Source organism: Arachis ipaensis, chromosome B4 (assembly GCF_059453495.1).
Source record: "Arachis ipaensis isolate K30076 ecotype BB chromosome B4, ASM5945349v1, whole genome shotgun sequence".
Classification (NCBI taxonomy): Eukaryota; Viridiplantae; Streptophyta; class Magnoliopsida; order Fabales; family Fabaceae; genus Arachis; species Arachis ipaensis.
Window position 1 is genome coordinate 31,305,063 of NC_142439.1, and position 15,702 is coordinate 31,320,764.

Below are 15,702 nucleotides of genomic sequence, written 5' to 3' on the forward strand. Positions count from 1 at the left end.
TACTATTGTTTCTCTTTCAATTCACGCATGTCTCTTCTCCAAGATATACTCTCGTTCTTAATTCAGTTAAGTCAGAATGAAGAGGTGACCCGTGATAATCACCCACTATCTTCATTACTCGCTTAGCCAAGATCTGCATGCCTGACAACCACAAGCGGTCTACATGATATTCAACGTAGTCATTAGACGACAGCTGAAGTATAATCTTTTAGGCCTCTGGTTCGTGACTTTGACTTGCATCTCCTAACAACAGAGCAGTCGAACTCACAGAGATCAGAACCTTCGTGGTAAAGGCTAGAACAAACGAGCTTCAAACTCACGAATGTTGGGCGCAATGACAGTGTGCAAAAAGGATAGAGAGATCCTATTCCGACACAAGTGCACTTGCTGGTTAATTGTACCGGAGTTGTGAAAAGTGTGATCACAATTCCGTGCACCATTTACCGTGTAAACGAAATAGGTGTGTTTTTTCAATTTTCGTATATTATCTCGTTTATACTATAAACGAGATATAAATATTTATAAATAATTAAATATAATTTTTAAAAATAATAAAAAATTATTAATAAGGAAAAAAGACAGATAGATCCCTGACTTTTTAAATTTTTGACAAATACATCTCTGAGAAAATTTAAATACAAAAAAGTCCATGACTTTAACAAACGGAGGACAATTTAATCCTTCCATCTATTTGCCTCTCATACACCAAACAGAACTGGCTGACGTGGTTGAAACGGTGTCCAGGTGTCTGTACGGTGCCATGCTGGAAGGGGAATAAAGTTCGAAGGACAAATAAGTCCTTGCCAATGAAAACGACGTCGTTTTGCAAATAAAGTTCGAAGGATAAATAGGTCCTTGATATAACAAATTCTAATACACAAATAATGCACAAGTGAACTAATGCACTCTTAATGCATAAATGAACTAACGCTAACTAATGCCATTGGTGTGAGAAAACTGAACTAATGCAATTTATCAAATTCTAATATAATACACGAGTGCACTAATGCTAACTTAGTACATAAATAATGCACAAGTGAGCTAGTGCACTCTTGATGCATTAATGAACTAATGCTATTGGTATGAAAAAATTGAACTAATGCAATTTAATAAATTCTAATATAATACAGAAATGCACCAATGCTAACTTAATACATGAATGATGCACAAGTTAACGAATGCTAACTTGATGCATAAATGAACTGATGCTAACTAATGCCACTAGTATGATGAAAACTCAACTAATGCAATTTAACAAATTCTAATATAATACACAAATGCCCTAATTCTAACTAATACTAACTAATGTGAGAAAATTGAACTAATGCAATTTTAATACAAATAATTTAAATTGCAAAATACAACAAGTTAACTAGATTTCAAAATACAACCATAATTTTATAAACTAAATTCTTATAATAGAAACATAATGAACTAAATTCTCAAGGACCTATTTGTCCTTCGAACTTTATTTGCAAAACAACGTCGTTTTTATTAGCAAGGACTTATTTGTCCTTCAAACTTTATTCCTTTTTCAGCGTGGCACCGTAGTGGACACCTGGACACCGTTTCAACCACGTCAGCCAGTTTCATTTGGTGTATGAGAGACAAATAGACAGAAGGATTAAATTGTCCTCCGTTTGTTAAAGTCAGGGACTTTTTGTATTTAAATTTTGTCAGGGATGTATTTGTCAAAAATTTAAAAATTCAGGGACCTATCTGTCCTTTTTCCTATTAATAATATAGTTTGTATCAAACTTTTAAAAATAGAATGTTTCAGATAATAGAGAAGATGGACGATTTTAAATAACAGGGAATATAAACCGTCAATTTTAAATAATAGGGAAGATTGATTATCCATTTAAACTAAACACGTTAACACGTTTATGTGAAAGGAGGTAAGTGCACCGTCCCACCACTATTAACACGATTATCTTTCAGAAGATGGGAATGGTGGTCTATTATTGAACCTATTCTGGTTCCTACCACCTTGATTGAAACCTTGCTGAGGTTTCTGTTGAAACTTCCATGAGAGGTTAGGATGGTTCCTCCATAAAGGGTTGTAAGTGTTTCCATAGGATTCTCCCATGTAATTCACCTCCTCCATGGTGGGTTGATCAGGATCATAAGCTTCTTCTTCTTCAAGAGAAGCTTCCTGATTACTACCAGCAGCAGTTTGCATCCCAGTCAGATGTTGAGATATCATATTGACCTGTTGGGTCAGGATCTTATTTTGAGCCAGGATGGCATTTAGAGTCTCAACTTCATGAACTCCTTTCTTCTGAGAGATTCCATGGTTTACAAGGTTTCTTTCAGAAGTGTACAAGAACTGGTTGTTTGCAACCATCTCAATGAGCTCTCTTGCTTCTGCAGGTGTTTTCAAATATACTCCTATTCATACCCTGACCCAACACTATGGTTCGGGTCCAAATACATCAAAAGGCCCAGTCCAAAGATTGGCCTTCATCGCCCACCGACCTCGTTAGAAGAGGTCGGATCCAACACAGAATCCAACTCAAAGAAGTCAGACTCGAAGGATAGCTGGCAGATAACACTTATTCAAATAACTGCCCCTAAAATCTCTCAACCCACTTCCAGGAGCCATATTTCAACTACCCTAAGATAAAGGGACGGTTATCCACCTTAAAAGGTGGAACTACTCCAACGGTGGTTATTGGATCACCACTATAAATACACTGACACCCCTCAGGTATCTCTAAGTTCCAATACTCTCAAAACCTGCTAAACCCTTTGCTGACTTAGGCATCGGAGTGTCTTTGCAGGTACCACCCTCCATTCCTTCATACACACAAGTCAGACGGCAGCTCTCAGACGCAAACCAAGTCGGAGACCACCTCATCTTGAAGTTTGGGCCAACCTTACAAGCCCAATCCATTAAGCTCAGGTTACCCACGTAACATTGGCGCCGTTGCTCGGGACCTGGAGATCAGCCCATGATGGCAGACGACTTAAATGAGGACGGAAACACAGTGTCCAATTCTGAGCAAGACAATCAAGACGCTGGTAACAATGATAGAGCCATAGTCACTTACCAAGGGGAGACTAATCAGCATAGAGAAGGCACCTCAGGGGTAAAGGACCCAAAGGAAAACTCCTTTGAGGGTCATGAATACGAAAAAGAAGGACAACCCCATGTAGCTGAATTAATGGGATTGTTCCACGGCCACCAGGGACGGCTGGAACAGCTAGAGCAAGAACTAGAACGACAGCGAGAGGCGGAGAGAAGCTTGAGGAGAGAGATCGAGCGATGAAAAGAGCTCGAAGAAAAGCTCTTGAGATTAGAATCTAATCTCCGAGGTAGGAACTCTCGCAGCGATAGAGAAGATTCCCCCTTGGGGGGAGAAGACCCATTCAGTAAGGACATAATGAGGGCAAAAGTTCCAAGGAACTTTAAAAGGCCCGATATGGACCTATATGACGGGACTACCGACCCGAAGCATCACCTGAGCAATTTTAAAAGTCGGATGTACCTAGCCGAGGCCTCTGATGCTACTCGCTGCAAAGCCTTCCCGACAACTCTGACGAAAGCAGCGATGAAGTGGTTTGATAGCCTCCCCCCAGGTTGGTCACCAGCTTCAACGACCTTTCGCGTAAGTTCCTTATGCGATTTTCGATCTAGAAGGATAAAGTAAAGTACGCACCAAGTCTCTTGATGGGAGTAAAAAAGGAGTTCGGAGAACCTTTGAGGGACTACATGGAAAGGTTCAATAAAGTGTGCTTAGAAATTCAAGACCTGCCTACGGAGGCAGTGATCATGGGCCTAGTAAATGGACTCCGAGAAGGTCTCTTCTCCCAGTCCATCTCAAAAAGGCACCTGACTTCTTTGAGTGATGTATAGGAAAGAGCGGAGAAGTACATCAACATGGAGGAAAACGCCAGGCTAAGAGAGTTGAGCTGGCGACCTGGGCATTCTCACTCTTCAAAGGAAAAGGAAAGGGAGCCCAAGAGAAAAGAAGAAGTTGGGCCTGAGAGGCCCAGAAGATATCACTCCTACACTCCTCTACGAGTTCTTCTAGTCGATGTCTACAGGGAAATTTGTCACACTGAAAGGCTACCTCCCCTTAGGCCCATCAAGAACAAAAAAGGGGGAAGTCATAGCGAATACTGTGAGTACCATAAACTATATGGTCACTCAACGAATGATTGTTACAACCTGAAAAATGTGATAGAAAAGCTGGCCAGGGAAGGTCGGCTTGACAGATATCTCATGAAAAGGTCGGACCATCATGGCAAGAGGAAGCAAGATGAGGAAGATCGAAGAGACCCACCACCACAGACCACGGAAAGACATATACATATGATCTCGGGGGTTTCGCTGGAGGCGGTCTCACAAAGTCATCTCGCAAGAGACACCTGAAGGAAGTCTACCAGGTCGGGGGCGAAATCCCCGACCTTCCAACCATCTCTTTCACTAAAGAAGATGTGCAAGGCATCGTTCTCGGACATGATGATCCGATAGTGATCACTATGATCCTTGCCAACGCTCATCCACACAGAACCCTAGTGGATCAGGGGAGCTCGGCCGACATCCTATTCAAACCAGCATTTGATAAGCTGGGATTGGATGAAAAGGAATTAAGAGCTTACCCTGATACCCTATATGGGCTGGGGGATACACCAATAAAGTCACTAGGATTCATACCCCTACACACAACCTTCGGAAAGGGGATGAAATCCAAGACTCTGAGTATAGACTTCATAGTCGTCGATGTGGGTTCGGCCTATAATACTTTAATAGGTAGAACAACCCAAAATCGATTCGGAGCAGTAGTGTCCACCCCCCTACCTTTACATGAAATTTCCAACGCTAGAGGATCGCAACCATCAGGGGAGACCAGAAACTGGCAAGAAAGTGCTACAATGAGAGCCTAAACCTGAGAGGAAAGGGCAAGGAGGTTCACACCATTGAGTTTGGGGGAGTTCGAGCTAAGGAAGAGCTACGACCACAGCCTGGGAGAAAATCGAAGAGGTGCTGGTCGGAAAGGAGGAAGGAAAGAACACCAACATAGGAGCCAATCTAAAAGAAGATTTGAAGCAGAAGCTTATAAGGCTCCTATAAGAGAATTCCGACCTCTTCGCCTGAAAAGCCTCTGACATGCCAGGAATAGATCCTGAGCTCATGTCCTATAAACTGTCAATGTACCCCGGATCGCGACCTGTGCAGCAAAGAAGACGGAAGCTCGGACCTGAACGGGCCCAAGTAGTGGAAGAACAAGTACAAGCTCTCCTAGAAGCCGGCTTCATCAGAGAGGTCAAATATCCGGCTTGACTGGCAAATGTGGTGCTGGTCAAGAAGCAAAACGGCAAGTGGAGGATGTGTGTCGACTACACCGACCTGAACAAGGCATGCCCTAAAGACCCATATCCACTTCCAAATATTGATACTTTAGTAGACTCCAGCTCGGGGTATCAATACTTGTCGTTCATGGATGCATACTCGGGATATAACCAAATTTGGATGTACAAGCCGAATCAAGAAAAAACATCTTTCATCACGCTAAGAGAAAATTATTGCTATGTGGTTATGCCTTTTGGACTAAAAAATGCAGGAGCCATATATCAAAAGGCTGATGAATAAGGTGTTTGCACCTCACCTTGGGAATCTAATGGAAGTATACGTGGACGACATGTTAGTAAAAACTAAAGACGAGGCCGACCTCTTGACTGACCTCTCGCAAGTCTTCAACACCATTAGGATACATGGGATGAGGTTGAATCCCGCAAAGTGCACCTTCGCGGTAAAGGCTGAAAAAATTTTGGGATTTATGCTAACACAAAAGGGGATTGAAGCCAACCCCGACAAGTGTAGAGCAATCCTAGAAATGAAAAGTCTGACTTGCTTAAAGGAGGTCCAGCAATTAAATGGCCGACTTGCAGCCCTATCTAGGTTCTTGGCGGGATCAGCATTAAGATCCCTACCACTCTTCTCCCTACTAAGAAAAGGATGCCAGTTCAAATGGACTCCTGAATGCGAAGAAGCGTTCCAGGAGTTCAAAAGGTTTTTAAGCCAACCTCCAATTCTGACCCGACCTAAAATCGGGGAGGAACTCGTCTTGTACCTGTCTATAGCCGACAAATCTGTAGCATCAACTCTAATACGGGAAGATGAGATCGGGTAGCATCCTGTGTACTTCACCAGCAAGGTCCTACAAGGCCCTGAGTTAAGGTATCAAAAACTCGAAAAGTTTGAGTATGCCTTAATAGTGGCCTCTCGAAGGCTACGACCTTATTTCCAAGCTCACACAATAAGAGTTCAAACGAACCAGCCCATGAAGCAAATTCTTCAAAAAACAGATATTGTGGGCAGAATGGTTCAATGGGCCATAGAACTATCCGAGTTTGACCTTAAGTACAAAACTCGGACTGCAATTAAAGCCCAATGCCTCACTAACTTCGTAGCGGAGTATGCAGGAGGTCAAGAGGAAGCCTCCATAGCATGAGAGGTATACGTGGATGGCTTTTCTAACAAGGTCGGAAGCGGTGCAAGCATAATACTAGTCAACAAAGAGGGAACACAAATAGAAGTTTCCCTCAAGTTTGAATTCCCAGCTTCTAACAACCAGGCAGAATATGAAGCCTTGATCGTCGGGTTGAAGCTGGCAAAGGAAGTTGGTGTAGCCAAAATAGTGGTCTTTAGCGAATCTTAGGTGGTGACCTCTCAAATCAATGGAGAGTACCAGGCTAAAGATCCCAATATGAAGAGGTACTTAAACGTAACTCTGAAACATCTTAGGCAGTACTCGGAGACCGAGGTCAAACACATAACTCGGGATCTCAATAGCAAAAAATATGCCCTTTCAAAGTTAGCAAGTACTAAACCAGGAGGGAATAATAGAAGCCTGATCCAAGAAACTCTCCAAGAACCCTCTGTCACAAAAATAGAGGCTAGACAGGATGTCTTTGAAGTATCCGGATTGGACCTCGGATGGATGAACCCATTAATCGAATACATGAAATTCGATATCCTACCGAAAGAGGAAAAAGAGGCCAAGAAAATCTGGAGAAAAGCACAGAACTATACCTTGGTGAAAAATATCCTCTATAAAAGAGGAATATCTACACCACTATTAAAGTGCGTCCCGACCTCAAGGACAACAGAGGTCCTAGAAGAGGTGCACAATGGAATCTGCGGGAATTATATCGGAGCAAGGTCTTTGGCTAGAAAAGTCATACGAGCCGGGTTCTACTGGCCGACCTTGCAGAAAGATGCCACTGAGTTCGTAAAGAAGTGCCAGCCATACCAAATGCATGCAAACTTCCACGTCGCTCCCCCGAGGAGCTCATTAGCATAACTTCTCCATGGCCTTTTGCAAAATGGGGATTGGACCTATTAAGACCCTTCCCCCAAGCGCCTGGACAAGTAAAGTATCTAATAGTGGGAGTAGACTACTTCACGAAGTGGATCGAAGCAGAACCATTAGCCACCATCACATCCCAGAGAAGTCAAAAATTCCTCTACAAGAACATGATCACAAGATATGGAGTCTATAACAACTCAGACCACCCGCTAGCACGATATTATCCGCTTTGGCACACAAGGCCTTATGATTTTGTCTTTGACGATAGGGATGATAGCCAAAGCCCCACACACTCACTCGTCAAAACGCGTCATGCTAGGGAGAGGTATCCACATCCTTATAAGGTATGCTTCGTTCCCTTCCCCAACCAATGTGGGACCTTACAATCCACCCCCACTAAGGGAGCCCAGCGCTCTCACTGGCACATCGATTCGGGCCCTGACTCTGATACTATCTGTAACAGCCCAGACCATCCGCTAGCACGATATTGTTCGCTTTGGCACACAAGGCCTCACGGTTTTGCCTTTGACGATAGGGATGATAGCCGAAGTCCCTCATACTCACTCGTCAAAACGCGTCATGCTAGGGAGAGGTATCCACACCCTTATAAGGCATGCTTCATTCCCGTCCCCAATTGATGTGGGACCTTACAGAGTTCCCCACTCCATCACCACTGCTAATAGAACTCAGTTCACTGACTCTACTACAGAAACCTGGTAGCCAACATGCAGATCAAGTATCAGTTCACCTTAGTAGAGCACCCACAAGCAAATGGGCAAGCTGAGGCAGCTAACAAGGTTATACTAGCTGGGTTGATGAAAAGGTTGCAAGATGCAAAGGGAGCTTGGGCCGAGGAACTTCCTCAGGTACTATGGGCATATCGGACTACACCTCAGTCGGCCATAGGAGAAACACCCTTCCGACTTGCTTATGGCATAGAAGCCATGATACCAGTTGAAATCAACGAGCAAAGTCCAAGGGTGAACTTCTACGACAAGGTTGGCAACATTCAGGGGTACAAAGAAGAACTCGAGCTACTCCCTGAAATCCGAGAACAAACCTAGATAAGGGAAGCAGTGTTGAAGCAAAGGATGACAAACAGATACAACAAGAAAGTCATTCGAAGAAGCTTCACTCCGGACGACTTGGTCTTTATCAGAAATGACATCGGTGTTAACAAGTCAGGGGATGGAAAGCTCACTGCTAATTGGAAAGGGCTGTATAAGATAAGCGAAGTCTTAGGAAAGGGATACTACAAAGTAACCGACTTGAGCGGTACCGAGCTACCGAGGTCGTGGCATACTTGTAATATGAAAAGATACTACAGTTAAAAGCGAACTCCACTCCTTAGTGTACTCTTTTTCCTAACTTCATAGTTTTTCCCAAAGAAGGGTTTTCCTGAAGAGGGTTTTAACGAGGCATCAAAGTGGAGGCTAAGGGAACATAAAATTCCCCTAGTCGCAAAAGGTACCTTCATCAAATAAATAAAGATCTTTTTACATCTCTTTATAAATTGTTGCATTGTCATCATTATTCTACGAAATGTGCCGACTTAAACTCGAAAAAACGTGAAAATTCCATGCCCGACCTAAGTGGTCGGCAGGATAAAACGAGGAGGTACAAGTCGGTGTAAAGGGGTTATAAAAAGATGATCATAATAACTCAAGAATATCTCGACCTACTAGTCGGAAATCCCGAGAATATCGAAATGCATCGCAAAAATAACCTAAGTTACGAAATAATTCAATAGACGAAAATAGAATACGAGAGGAATCCAAAAAGAGATAAGGAAATCCATCAAAAACAAAGACAAGCTGTTCCAAGTCTTCAAAAAAATTACAAGTAACTTAGACAAAAAACAACCTGCCTAAAAAGATTTTTTCCAAAGAAGATCAAAAAGGCTTTCATGGAAAACTCATAAAGCATTCACACACGAACTATTCCTTAAAAGCCCTTGTCCAAAAAAGGGCAAATTAAAGATCAATTTTTTTGTTAATGGCCAGAAAGCTAGAAGAGTCAAGAACAAACCACAATAACAATAAAAAGATAAATTGTTCAAAAGGGGCCCACAAGCCGGGTCCCAAATAGCTGAAATCAACTAAGAGGAAGGATTGGAATCACCAGTAGGAAGGGAGGTCGGATTTGCAGCAGGGGAGGACGGAGCAGTCTCTTCGACAGCTAAAGTCGGAGCCTCTGACGAACTCGGCAAGGGTCCCTCCGGTTGTTCCTCGCGAAGAGGAGATTCAATAAGCTTTTGCCCCCGAGTTTTCAGCTCAGAGTCCGTCTCAGGATGAAGAGGATAGACGATAGCTCCATCAACGACTATCTTGTCAGGATGGAAGGGAGAAAGGTCCAAGTCAGGAGCAATAACTCCGACCTGCTCCTTAAAAATCCTCCAGGCCTCATCCGAGCTCTCCGCAACGGAATCCTCCAAGTCCTGATAGGCCTCCCGACCTTTCTCCAGCTCTCGTTGGAGATCAACGTTTTTAGAGAATAGCCTAACATAATTTTGCTCCGCCTTCTCCTTGAGGCCCTCCGCCATGGCACACTGGCCCATCAACTTCTTCTCCCTCTCTTGAAGCCGGGCCCTCTCCTCCTTCAACCAAGTAACCTCTCCCTGGAGCCGCTTCTCCTCCTCTTGATAGAGGACAATTCTCCCCTCCAACTCCTCAACCTTTTGGGAAGAGTCCAAAGAACTAAGGGGAGTTTTGTCCAGAATATCAATTCTCCCTGGAGCGACGCTGGACCCACTCTTCACCATTTCTGAAAAGAAGAAATAAACAATTGTGTTAACAAGTCGGAAAAAGCATAATAAATCGGAATCTCCAGAAACAACTACAAAAGTGCAGAAACGACTACAAAACAAAAGACTACCTAGCTGGGTCTGTACGAAATTAGGAGAACCCAGAAGAAACTTCTTTGTGTCCAAATTGGGGGCTCTTTTCCAAACTTCCAGGAAGAACCCCACCACAGTCTCCTCAACCTCGTCCAAATCCTCCAATCCATATTTTTCTACAGTAGAAGCCTCTAACCAGTAAAAAGGAAATCGGGGGTTGGAGTTCTCGTCAAGAAAAAAAGGATGGTGACCCTCTATGGCTCGGACTTTGAAGAAAAGTTTTTAAAGTCATGGAAAAAATCGTCAAAAATGGAGAAAACTTTCTGACCTTGAATGGCCCAGAAAGAAATCCATTGCTGCTTATTGTTTTGCCTACTAAAGGACTTGATCAGGTGTAAAAGATAGAAAAATATCTTTATGAAAGTCTGGAAGTCTAGCTCTCGGCTAACGAATTGGTAAATTTTCATGAAACTCCAAGAGTTGGGGTGGAGCTGAGTGGGAGCAACTCGGCAATGGGATAACACTCCCATTTCAAAATCAGAAAAAGGTAAAGAAACCTCCAGACCGGTAAGCAATCGTACATGAAGAAGAAATGAGGATCAAAGGCAGTAACCCTGCCAAAACAAACCCGGTCTTCAGGACCCGGGGCCAACAATTCGTATTTGGGCTCATCCTCCTCTAAGACACAAATCCTATGATGAACACGAAGTTCAGAAAGGTAGTCGGTATCTACTAAGGGTTCCTCCTCAAGGACAGTATCATCTACCCACTTCGACAGGGACTCAGGAATATGAGAAGACATCTTTCCAGTAAAAAGAAGTAGGAGAAAGGGCAATGAGACCTATAAAGAAAAATGAAAAAGATCAAAAATAGGACTCCTAAAAGACCAAAACAGCCTCTCTCAAAAGCTTAAAACAGAATCACTATACCAACGAACAAACTCACTAAGGAATTAAGCATCACAAAAAGCATGTAAACCTCCTCCAACATACAGAGAAAAATGACAACGTAAACGATAGGAGAAGGAAAAGACTAACCTTTGGTTGCAAAAGCAAAGAGGAGCAGGTACAGCAGCAACAAAGCACTCCAAGAAGGAAGAAGAGTTTCTCTTTGGAAAGAATACGGATTGTAGGCAAGAAGCTTCGGAAGACAAAAGAAAACAAAGAAAAAAGAGGGAAAAGTATTTATAACATGCCAGGGGCATAAGAGTAAATCGACGCAATCATTAAAGAAACGCATCGTTATCAATGTAACTGCTTCCACGTGTAAATACGAAAACCCCAACGAACGTGACGTTTGATTTGACACGACGGTTGAGTAATTTAAATCACGTCGGTTTTAAAAATCACGTCGGCTACGCACCCGAGTTCAAATACTCGAATCTAACTTATAAATAAAAGAGATCGGACTCAAGTAGGGGCACTGTTCATACCCTGCCCCAACACTATGGCCCGGGTCCAAATACATCAAAAGGCCCATTCCAAAGATTGGCCTTCACCGCCCACCGACCTCCTTAGAAAAGGTCGGATCCAACACAGACTCCAGCTTAAAGAAGTCGGGTCCGAAGGATAGCTGGCAGATAACACTTATTCAAATAAGTAACTGCCTCTAAAATCTCTCAACTCTCTTCCAGGAGTCATATCTTAACTACCCTAAGATAAAGAGATGGTTATCCACCTTAAAAGGTGGAACTACTTCAACGCTGGTTATTGGATTACCACTATAAATACACTGACACCCCTCAGGTATCTCTAAGTTCCAATACTCTCAAAACCTACTAAACCCTTTGCTGACTTAGGCATCGGAGTTTCTTTACAGGTGCCACCTCCCATTCCTTCATACACACAAGTCAGACGGCGGCTCTCAGACGCAAACCAAGTCGGAGACCACCTCATCTTGAAGTTTGGGCCAACCTTACAAGCCCAATCCATTAAGCTCAGGTTATCCACGTTAACAACTCCATGCAACAAACGAAATTTAAATATATTTCAAATTTTTATATACTCACATACAATAAACGAAATTTGAAATATAATTATATTTAAATTTTATTTCAAACTTTTATGTACTCCTATGAAACAAACAAAATTTGAAATATATATAATTTGAATTTAAAAATTAATACTCAAGAGAGTACATGAAAAATTTAAAAATTTTGTCGGTTAGAAGCAATAAGATTAATAGTGGGTAGTTAGAAAACGTGCTTACATGCACTTACATGCTTTCACATAAACATATTAACATGTTTATTTTAAATGGACAATCCATCCCCCTATTATTTAAATGTACATAAAAAAATTTAGATTAAATTATGATCAAATTGGATTGATTTAAATTTGAAAAATAAAAATAACCGTTTGCCAATTGTTAGAAGAGGTTGATAGAGATAGTGGGAAGAGAATTGAAACCACTATGTCCCACGTAGATAGTGGGGTCTCTCACGTTATCTCCCACTATCCACGTCAGAGATAACCGTTTCAATTCTCTTCCCACCTTCTCCATCAACCTTTCTTAAATCCTAACAATTGGCAAACGATTATTTTTATTTTTCAAATTTAAATTAATCCAATTGGATCATAATTTAATCTAAAATCTTTTATGTAACTCCTTTTTAGTATTAATTGATCAAACATATCCATTTTAATCTTTTCTACCAATCTTTTTATGTACCATTTGCATGCTAAAAATTTGTATTATTGATATTATTAATATTTTTTAGAGTAAATACCCAAATCAGTCCCTAAGGATTTTTAAATTGGACATTTTAGTCCTCAAGAAAAATTAATACACAGATCAATTTCCAAGGTTTTACTCCGGCAGATAAATCAGTCCCCAGTTCATTTTCTGGCAAAGTAATTACCCAGATCAGTCCCCAAAGATTTTAAAAAGAACATTTTAGTCCCCCAAAAAATTAATGTACAAATCAATCCCCAACATTTTTCTCTATTAGATATAGCAGTCCTCTGTCCAAAAATAAAATAAAATAAATTATTATTATTATTATTATTATTATTATTATTATTATTATTAATTGTACAATAATATTGTACTATATTTTTTTTGTATTATATATATATATATATATATATATATATATATATATATATATATATATATATATATATATATATATATATATTCTACAAAAAATGTAAGGTTAAAATTATTTGATATTTTTGTATTTAATATAATTAAAAGATGTGCTATGTAAAAAAAATGTGTTTGTATTAAAAAATATGTATTAAAAGAAAATATTTTAATTTGAATTTATATTAGATACATATTTTTTTAATACAAACATATTTTTTAAAATAGTACATCTTTTGATTATATTAAATATAAGGGTAAAGTATACTTTTTGTCCCTTAAGTTTGCTAAAAGTTTCAAAAATATCCCTAAGTTTTGATTTGTTTCAATTTTATCCCTCAAGTTTTCGATTTGCATCAATTTTACCCTTATTACTAATTTTTTGATAATTAATATTTTTCTTTCCAAATATACCCCTCCCTTATACCTATCATCATCATCATCACAACCCTCTGTCTCTCTTTCTTTTTCTCTTTTCATCTTCACCGTCTTCTCCACCACCACCATCATTATTGAGCAACCACTGTCAACCTCCTCTTTCATCATCGCCGGCCAAACCCCTAATTCTCCTTCTTTCTCCTTTTTTCTCCGACTCTCGATCTCCATCACCACCATCTCCGTTGAGCCCCAATCTTCGATGACCACCACCCTTTTTCTTCTTCTTCGCGCAAACCTAGACACAACGAAGCCATCGCTCTTCCTCCTTCTCTGTTAGCAAATAGAGAATGAGATGTGGGATAGGTTCTATGGAACCGGTTTTTGGAGGAACTCTTCTCGCAGGGATCCCTCTAACAATGCTCTTACCACTTTTCACCCTCAATATATTCATTGAAATTTCAAAAAGTATGCATTTTTGCCCAATAATGAAGTTTTTAAAAAAAAAATCATACTTTTTGATAATACAGGTGTTTAAAGATGTGGTCTTTTCTCTTATCCTTCTCTTCTTATTTTCTTTCTTTTTTAAATTTTTTAATTTTTTTTGGGAGAGGGGAGGAGGTTGGAGTATGATCATGGTCACGATGATAAATTTGTTTGTTTTAGATGTTGGCATTTTGAGAAATGAGAAGAAATATGTTGAAATGGATCATATTTGGTTCTTTGTGATTTATTTTTTGTGTTATTAATTTTTCAATGAGGTATAGTACGAGTAATATTGAAAGAAAGAAACTTTGTTGTTGGGGGTCAGGGTTTCAGGTTGGTGTGGTAGTAAAAGAATTTTGCTTTGCTTTGTGTGAAATATGGAAACAAAAAAAGGTATTGATCCAACTAGTACTAATAATTAATGAGGCTGGGTTTGCTAACAGAGAAGGAAGAAGAGCGATGGCTTCGTTGTTGCTGGGTTTGTGTGAAGAAGAAGAAAAAGGATGGTGGTGATGGAGATGGAGAGTCGTAGAAGAAAGGAGAAAGAAGAAGAATGAGGGGTTTGGCCGGTGACGATAAAGGAGGAGGTTGACAGTGATTACTGAAAGAGGGGTTTGGCCGGTGACGATAAATGAGGAGGTTGACAGTGATTACTCAATAATGATGATGGTGGTGGAGATGACGGTGAGGATGAAAAAAGAGAAAGAAAGAGAGATAGAGGGTTGTGATGATGATGATGATAGGTATAAGTAGGGGTGGCAATGGGTAGGGTAGGGTAGGGTTTGGAGTCAACCCTAACCCTACACCCTACCCGCTCTTAACCTGCGGGTACCCGACCCTACCCGCGGGTTACAAAAAAATGCAATGTTATTATATAACTTGATGATAATTTAAAATAGAACTGACTTTTATGTAAAAAAAGTTTATTAAATTATCAATTAATGATCTTCTTTTAATGACTAAGGATCTTTTGTATTTAGTGAGAAGTCTTTAGTTCAACATCCACTTAAAATATATTTTTATATAAGTATATAACATATACATATATAGGGTGCGGGTTGGTCGGGTAGGGTTGAAGCTCAACCCGCACCCTACCCGATCCGCACGAAAACCCTACCCACACCCTACCCTACCCGCTGCGGATCGGGTTGGCAACCCTACCCGACCAGGTGGGGTCGGATTGGATACCCGCGGGTAGGGTACATATTGCCACCCCTAGGTATAAGGGAGGGGTATATTTGGAAAGAAAAATATTAATTATCAAAAAATTAGTAATAAGAGTAAAATTGATGCAAATCGAAAATTTGAGGGACAAAATTGAAACAAATCAAAATTTAGGAATATTTTAAAACTTTTAGCAAACTTTAAGGATAAAAAATATACTTTACCCTAAATATAAAAATATCAAATAGTTTTAATTTTGAATTTCTTGTAAAATAATCTCTAATAATTTTATTTATTATTATTATTATTATTATTATTATTATTATTGAGTGACTATATATATATAATAATAATAATAATAATAATAATAATAATAATAATAATAAATAATATTATTAGAGATTATTTTACAAGAAACTCAAAGTTAAAACTATT